The following is a 9,077-nucleotide window of genomic DNA, read 5'->3' on the forward strand; positions in this document are numbered from 1 at the left end:
ATCATTATCTGGTGTTGTTGCAATCGATGTTTTTGCCATTATGGCCAATCAAAGCATCAAAAGATTTATGCCAATATGATTGTGGGAATGCCACTATCAGGTACCCCTTCGGAATCGGAGAGGGTTGCTATTTTGATAAGAGTTTTGAAGTAATCTGCGATTACTCTTCTGGCTCCCCAAAAGCTTTTCTTGCGAGCATCAACAACCTGCAAGTATTGGACAATCATGTTTATGGTGTATCCAACATTAGGGTAAACATTCCTGTAATTTCTTTGAAGAGCAGCAACATGACAAGCAATGCTAAAGGGGTCAGTCTTTCAGTTAGCCCTTTTACATTTTCTCCGTGGGACAATAGATTCACAGCCATAGGTTGCAACAACTATACTACGATTATTAAGCGACAGAATGATTCATCCGTTTTTGGTGGGTGCCTTTCGATTAGCACTTGTGATCCTGCTCTCAACCCTGGTTGCTACGATTTCCTGTGCGCCCTTCCTCAAAATATTACTCAGGTTTCCAATGCAGAAATATCTAGTTTTTATCCGAAAAGTATTCCTCAGGAATGTCACTCTGTTTCCCATTGTTGAAGAAGATTGGGTCAACTCAAAGTACATGAAGAATCCTCACGTTTTGAAAGATCTCGGACAAGTTCCTGCACTGTTGAAGTGGGCTGAGTCTAGAGGATATTTGATACACCTCTTTGCAACCAAGGATGTATCGATAAGATTTGCACTCTTCGAGTGAGGGCTGACTCCAAAAGAAATTCGCGAAGATGAGCAAGAATGGAGAGAGAGATTGAGAGTGAGAGAAGAGTAGAGAAAAGTTAAAAAGAAATGATTCATTCTTGATTTCCCTTACACGAATTAGTTATGCTATACATATACTCCTCTGTCTTTTGGCGTTTAAAAGAATACAGCTCAGCATAACTTTGTAACAGAAAATATGACAGCAATATATACCAGCAAAATATAAAGCCCTATCAATTTCACTATACGACATAATCTTTAAACCACCCAGGGGGCCTTCTCACTCTTGTGCCTGTGTACCCTTCCTTACGAGCTACTTCTACTTCAACTTGTGATGAGGCTTCCTTCATGGGCTGCGCACAATTAGACTCATCGATGGGCTGCCCTTCTCGTAAACAATCCGGTTGATCCAGCTGAATGTGGGGGGTTGTATCATCCCCTCCAGCTTCAAAACTCACCTTGTCCTCAAGGTGAAAATTAGGATAAAGCTCACAGAAGGTTTCAAACTCTTCCCAAGTAGAATCTTCAGGCGAATTGTTCTGCCATTGAACCAGAATTTGGCGACATCGCGTGCCTTATTTAAGCACGGTTCTAATAGCGCAAACTGCAGCAGGGAGATATAATGGCTGATTGTCCACACTAGTTGATGGCAAGGAATGGTGATCAGGGGTATGAGAACCAAGAAAGGGTTTGAGAAGTGAAATGTGAAACACTGGATGGATCTTGGAACTGCTGGGCAAGGCAAGCTTATAAGCTACAGGGCCAACTCGAGCTAGTACAGGAAAGGGGCCATAATACCGTTTAGCTAGCTTTTGACAAGAACGAGATGCCACTGTCTTTTGGCGGTATGGCTGAAGCTTCACTAGAACTTGGTCCCCAACAGCAAACTGAGCTTTGCGTCTATGTGCATTAGCCTTTTGAATCATGCGATGTTGAGCTTGACGCAAATTCTCTTTCAAGGAACGAAGTAATGCATCCTGTTCACTTAAAGCTTCATCAAGAGCTTAGATTGAAGTAGAGCCCTTTGAGTAAGGAGGAATTGCTGGAGGTGGTCGCCTAAAAAGAGCTTGAAAAGGAGACATTTTGATGCTGCTGTGATAAGTAGAATTGTAGGAAAACTCAGCCCACCCAAGTAGAGATACCCATGAGTGTGGTTTGTCTTGGGTGAAAGTGCGAAGATATTGCTCCAAGCCGCGATTGACAACCTCCGATTGCCCATCTGTTTGTGGGTGATAGGCTGTACTGTGTCGAAGGGTAGTGCCACTTAACTCCAAAAATTGCTTAAGAACACAAGGTCGCGATCGGAAATAATAGAGGTCGGAAACCCATGAAGCTTTATTACCATATCCACGAACAATTTGGCGGTCTTTATGCTGTAAATTGAGTGGGAAGGGATCCAAAGTGTGCCGATTTCGTAAGGCGATCAACCACTACCAATATCACCGTGAAACCTCGCGAAACTGGAAGGCCAGTAATGAAATCCATAGTGAGTTCGTCCCAAACTAAAGTGAGGATATGAAGAGGCTGCAGTGGACCTGCTGGTGCTTGAGTAGAATATTTAGTCTGTTGGCACACAAGGCATTTGACCACAAATCGCTCAACGTCCATACGCATTTTAGGTAAAAAAAAATTAGATGCCAAGCAGACCAGCGTGCGTTTGATGCCTACATGCTCTGCAAGTGGAGTAGAGTGGAATTCAGCCAATAGAACCGCTTTAAAGGATGATGATGGACTGATATAGTAACGATTGTGATAAAAAAGGACCCCATTATGCCGCGAATAATCCCGTGAAAGAGATCTCGTAGCAAACTGACGATGAAGATCAATCATTTCCGGAAGTGTGGAATTCTCTAGTTTTAGAGTTGCTAACAACTCAAACGACGGGTGACTAAGGAGAGGCAAACAAGAAGCAGTCACTGTTGGTGTTTCCTCACTAGCCTCGTCATGCATTCGTGATAAGGCGTCGGCTGCAAGATTGGTACAGCCCGGTTTATACTCAATGCGGAAGTGATAGCCTAGTAATTTTCTGATGTAGACTTGCCGATCCGGAGTTTGAACTACCTGCTGGAGAAGTTCCTTAATGCTCTTATGGTCAGTTCAGATTACAAAAAATCTGCCTAATAAGTATTGTCGCCATTTGTGCACCGCTTCAACAATAGCGGTTAATTCCTTGATGTAGGTAGAAGAAGCACGAAGTCAAGGACCTAATTTCTTACTGAAATAAGATATGGGGTGCCCCGATTGCATAAGCATAGCCCCGATACCCACATTAGAGGTATCAGTCTCAAGAATGAAGTCGGAGTCAAAATCTGGTAGCTGCAACACAGGGGCTTCCACCATTGCTCTTTTAAGAGCTTCAAATGCCTCAGCTGCTGCTGGTGTCCACTGGAAGGCATCTTTACAAAGAAAATAAGTAAGTGGGGCTGCGAAAGACGCATATCCACGAATAAACCGCCGGTAATAACCCGTCAAACCCAAAAAAACCTCGAAGTTGTTTTGTAGTCTGAGGAGTTGGCCAACGAACCATAGTTGTAATTTTCTGAGGATCGGCCCGCACACCAGAGGCCGAAACAATGTGGCCTAGGTAATCGATAGCGTCTTGGCAAAACAAGCATTTGGATAGCTTGACAAAGAAGTGGTGAAAATGAAGGCACCACAAGACTTGCTGAAGGTACCGCAAATGTTCCTCTGCTGTAGCACTATAAACCAAAATGTCATAAAAAAAAATCACAAATTTACGCAAAAATGAAGCGAAAATCTGGTTCATAGTAGCTTGGAAGGTAGAAGGCGCGTTTGTTAACCCAAATGGCATGACGAGGAACTCATAGTGGCCCTGATGAGTGCGAAAAGCCATTTTATAAATGTCGCGGTGGTGCACGCGAATCTGATGGTAACTAGCCTGCAAATCCAACTTGCTAAAGATTACTGCCCCACCTAATTCATCAAATAATTCGTCGATAGTCGGAATGGGGAATTTATCTTTAATGGTGGCGGCATTCAAAGCCCTGTAATCAACACAGAAACGATAGGTCCCATCTTTTTTTTTTACCAACAAGACCGATGAAGAAAATGGACTTTGACTCGGTTGAATGATGCGTTGTTCTAACATTTCACGGATCAGTTTTTCCATCTCATTTTTTTGGAAGTGGGGGTAGCGATATGGGCGGACATTTATGGGAGTGGTGTTGGGGAGGAGATGGATTTTATGATCAATTGTGCGATGTGGCGGTAGGGTAGTAGGTGGAAGAAATAAGTTGAGGTAGGTGTGTAGAAGGCCAACAAAGGGTGCGGTTAAATGTGGAGGTAATTCGAAGGAAGAACTCTTGGGATTACTTTCTGATTCCTCCCCGGGTACAGGTACCTGTTGCAGAGCGAACAAACTATAAATGTCAGCACTGTGGATTAGAGATTGCAACTGATGAAAGGTGATTAAGGAGGGAGTAGTGGATAGTTCGCTGTGAAGAGTCACTGGTGCCCCATTCCAACAAAATTCCATAGAGAGGGCAGAGTAATCATGAGAGACACGGCCCAAGAATTGCAGCCATTGTATTCCCAACACCACATCAGGCCCCTCAATGGGCAGAACAAAGAGGTCCAAAGTGAAGATCGTTCCCTGCATCGTGAGAGCAACTTGAGGGCAAAAATATTTGCACACTAGAAAATCCCCATTGCCAATATAAACACGGAAATGTGTTGTTGGCTGTATCGGTAAGCCTAAACGCTCTATCACTGTTGGTTTGATAAAGTTGTGGGTACTTCTGCTATCGATCAATACTTGAAAGCTGTGAGAACCAACTTCGCCAACCAAACGAAATGAGTGGGGATTTATTTGACCCGCCAAAGCATTCAAACTGGAAATATCCCCTGTTATGATCTCTTCGACAGAATCCAGTGGCAATTCTTGTTCACAAGAAACAAGCTCATTATCATCAGTACCCATAAGAAGCAAAAACTTACTACGACAGCGATGATTAGCGCTATATTTTTTATCGCAGTTATAACACAATCCCTTCTCACGCTTGTCACGTAGCTCTGCTGGAGTAAGGCGGCGAATCGGTAAGTTGGGTGTGGGTAGAAGTGGTGGTAACGTGTTTGGTTTCGGGGGTGGGGAAGTATTGTGGGAATGAGATATTGTTTGGGCCATACCAGTGGAATGGTGCGGTTGGGTTGAAGCAAGGGGATATGTGGTAGGCTGAAATTTGTGTGACGGGGAGGTTGTGGTAGGAGTAGGTGACATGGTGTTCCATTTTGGCAAAAAAGGTGTCCTTGTTTGGCCTCCTCAGCACAGGCTTCATACGCACGAGCTAGTGCAAATGCTTCCATTAGAGAAGAAGGCCGATCAAAAAGCAGCTCACGACGAATATCGAGTTTCAATCCCGTGATAAAAAAACTTATCAGAAGTGGTTCTAAAATTCCAGTCACTCGATTCATTAAATCTTCAAAAGAGGTCTGAAATTCTGCCACTGTTGTGGTTTGGGATAACTTAGACAAATTTCCTTGAGGATCTTCATAGAGGGAGGCACCAAAACGATGTTTAAGGTTCTGCAAAAATTCTTTCCAGGTTGTCAACAAGCTGTTCATTTTCATCCATTGATACAACGCTGTCGCGCGTCCTTCCATATGAAAAGAAACAATCCGCAAACGAAGAGTTTTCGGTGTACCGTGGAAATCAAAGAACTCCTCAATTCGAAAAACCCACCCGTTTGGGTAAGATCCATCAAACTTACGCACCTCCATCCTCATAGAACGGAGCACTGGGGACAACTCAATACCACTGGAATTTACCTCATTAGAAGAAGAGGATGGGTGTGGTGGATTAGAAACCCGACCTAAGTGATTGGAAGACCCATGGATCTATGAACGCAAATCATCAAAGCGAGAATCTACCGTGGCCATATATTGTTGCAGCGTTTGATGCAAGGACAATGTTTGGCTCTCGAACTGTTCTTGGATCGTCTTTAAAAGTTCAGAATCCGTCATTACGATAGCAATGAAAGCACCAATGATACACCTCTCTGCAACCAAGGATGTATGGATAAGATTTGCACTCTTCGAGTGAGGGCTGACTCCAAAAGAAACTCATGAAGATGAGCAAGAATGGGGAGAGAGATTGAGAGTGAGAGAAGAGTAGAGAAAGTTAAAAAGAAATGATTCATTCTCGATTCCCCTTACACGAATTAGTTATGCTATACATATATTCCTCTGTCTTTTGGCGTTTAAAAGAATACAGCTCAGCATAACTTTGTAACAGAAAATATGACAGCAACATATACCAGCAAAATATAAAGCCCTATCAATTTCACTATACGACATAATCTTTAAACCACCTAGGGGGCCTTCTCACTCTTGTGCCTGTGTACCCTTTCTTACGAGCTACTTCTACTTCAACTTGTGATGAGGCTTCCTTCATGGGCTGCACACAATTAGACTCATCGATGGGCTGCCCTTCTTGTAAACAATCCGGTTGATCCAACTGAATATGGGGGGTTGTATCAATATTGTTATGAAGAATATAATTCGAAAACTACTCGTAACAAGGACAATATATGTTTTAACACAATTAAGCTCAGACCTCTTTTGCCTTTGCAATAGGGAAACAAGCGTTGGCCCACACCGCCATGGATATTGCTTAGGTACAGTTTCGACTACTAATTAAATTAATTTCATATATGAAGTGTAATTACTTTATTTCCTCGAACCAACTACGTATCTAACACAAAATTAGGGACGGTAATTGCAGAATTCGCATATGTAAAGAAGGCAAGATTTATGTATAGCCGTGATTTAATTTGATATTCTATTTCATTTTTTTGGTTTGTTTAGGAGACTTGCTCTGTAATACCACAAGCCGCGACAATTGCTCATTGGAATGTCCCAAAGGTTACTTTTCAAATCCGAGCGTTGGATACTGCAACCAAAATCTTAGTATGCACAAAAATTCTCTCAAATTCATTATTATAGGTAAGTATTGGAATTTGCAGATTTTATCGACAGAATAACTTACCCCATATATATAGGCTCACAAACTTAACAGACTAAACAGTTCCTTGGCATAAATCACCTCGAATGTGCATTAAATATTCTTAGCCTGAAGTGTTGCAGGTTGCAGTAGTGGGCTTGGAATGTTGTTCTTACTAATTGGAACATGGTGGTTATACAAGTTCGTTAAAAGAAGAAGAGAAACCCAGCTCAAGCAAAATTTCTTTAAAAGAAATGGTGGTTTATTATTGCAACAACAGTCCTCATCAAATGAAGGTAATACTGAGAAAACAAAATTGTTTACTTCAATGGAATTAGAAATAGCTGCTGACAACTTCAATACCAATCGAATCCTTGGTCAAGGAGTCCAGGGCACAGTGTACAAAGGAATGTTGGCAGATGGAAGAATTGCGGCTGTGAAAAAATCCAAATTAGTGGATGAGGGTAATGTTGAGCAATTCATCAATGAGGTGGTAGTTTTAACTCAAATTAACCACATAAATATTGTTAAATTGTTCAGATGCTGCTTGGAGACAGAGGTTCCTCTTTTGGTGTATGAATTTATTCCAAATGGAACTCTCTATCGATATATACACGACCAAACTGAGGAGTTCACAATCACATGGGAACGTTTACGCATTGATGTAGAAGTTTCAGGTGCTTTGTCCTATTTGCATTCAACTACTTCTATTCCTATTTATCATCGAGACATCAAGTCTGCAAATATACTTTTGGATGATAAATTTCGAGCAAAAATTTCAGATTTTGGGGCTTCTAGATATGTCACGATTGATCAAACTCATTTGACCACACGAGTACAAGGAACTTTTGGATATCTAGATCTAGTGTACTTTCAGTCAAGTCAATTTACAAAGAACGGTGATGTTTATAGTTTTGGAGTTGTTTTTGTTGGGCTTTTAACTGGACAAAAACCTATCCGTTCAACTGACATCGAAGAAGATAAAAGTTTAGCAGGGTATTTTCTCCGAGCAATGAAAGAGAACTGTTTGTTTGATATGCTTGATGCTTAAGTTCTTAAGGAAGCCAAGGAAGAAGAGATTATTACCATTGCTATGCTTGCAAAAAGATGCTTGAACTTGAATGGGAGGAAGAGACCTACAATGAAAGAAGTAGCATTTGAATTAGGGGGCATTAGAGCTTCAATCGGACCTCAAAATTGTGAAGGCATTGATTTTGTGGGTGGCAATTTTAAAACTGGTTCATCTTCCACAGGGGCAATTTTAAATGCTGTTGCTTTTTCTGTAGATGCTGACCCTTTGTTTTCAAACAAGTGGTGATTAAAGGGAAATTCTTCCCTTTGAAATGTAATTATTTCATTTCAAAATAAATTTAGTTGTGGACTTTTGCATTATGCTTCTCTTATGGTTAAAATTTTTCACTCTAGATCAAAATATACAGAGTTTGATGTTCACTTTGTAAGTAGTCAGTGGAGAAATAAATTTACAAGGTAGATTCCAAAAAAGCATCTGGTGGCAGACATATTTAAAGATTTAAGAAGTAAACCTCTAATGCTACCATTATTTAGGGGCCCTGTGCATCAAGAAACAGAGGACCCTGCACTCGAACTTTGAAGCTGAAGGAGTTGGACATCTCAGCATCTGAGTCTGCATACAAGTGGAACAGGAGATGCTGACATGACATCCTACGTGGAACTTATGCGACACATATAATGAGTCCAATTCGTTCCTAGTTCATACGCTTACATTGTAACCCCGTTCTGTGTTTCCAGTACCATTGGTGAATCATCACTTCGTGCCATTGTATTGCTAATAGCACCTTTGCCTTGATTGATTTTGCTGACAATATGTAGGTTGCATTTGGAACTGAGGTGCTATAACTTTTAATCTGCAGTTATTGTGGAGTAAAAGTCATAGTTGTGGTGTACAAGCTAATGGTGTTGGGTAAATTTTAATAGTTGTGGAGTGGAAGCTATAGTGTTTGGTAAATTTTAATACATGTAGAGTGGAAATTGATGAATATTTGTAATAATTAATTTTAAATAATATTATTTTTAATTATTAATTAATCAAATTAGTTTTCATATTTTGAATTATTAGATTAACATATGATTGTGTTTATTACTTTGACAAATTAAATTAATATTTAATTAATCAAATTTATTTTTCTATACAAGTTGTAATAAATATTTTTTAAAACAAAATAATTTAAAATTGAAAATAAATAAATTCTAATTTTACACATTGATTGAAGAAATAAATTATACTAAATATGTCTAATAAAGATCATACAACATAACATTATAAAATTAAAATGTAATTAATTACAAAATTCTTATAAACATTTCCATTGTCATGCCTCCATTAAACTTGC

At 40.3% G+C, this 9,077-nt stretch overlaps 1 pseudogene; it reads left to right on the forward strand.

Moving 5' to 3' along the window:
• Positions 1–8: 8 nt before the first annotated feature.
• LOC112100309 lies at positions 9–8,023 on the forward strand (annotated as a pseudogene).
• Positions 8,024–9,077: the final 1,054 nt, after the last annotated feature.

The sequence above is a fragment of the Citrus clementina genome, unplaced genomic scaffold (genome assembly GCF_000493195.1).
Source record: "Citrus clementina cultivar Clemenules unplaced genomic scaffold, Citrus_clementina_v1.0 scaffold_3, whole genome shotgun sequence".
In the NCBI taxonomy this organism is placed as follows: Eukaryota; Viridiplantae; Streptophyta; class Magnoliopsida; order Sapindales; family Rutaceae; genus Citrus; species Citrus x clementina.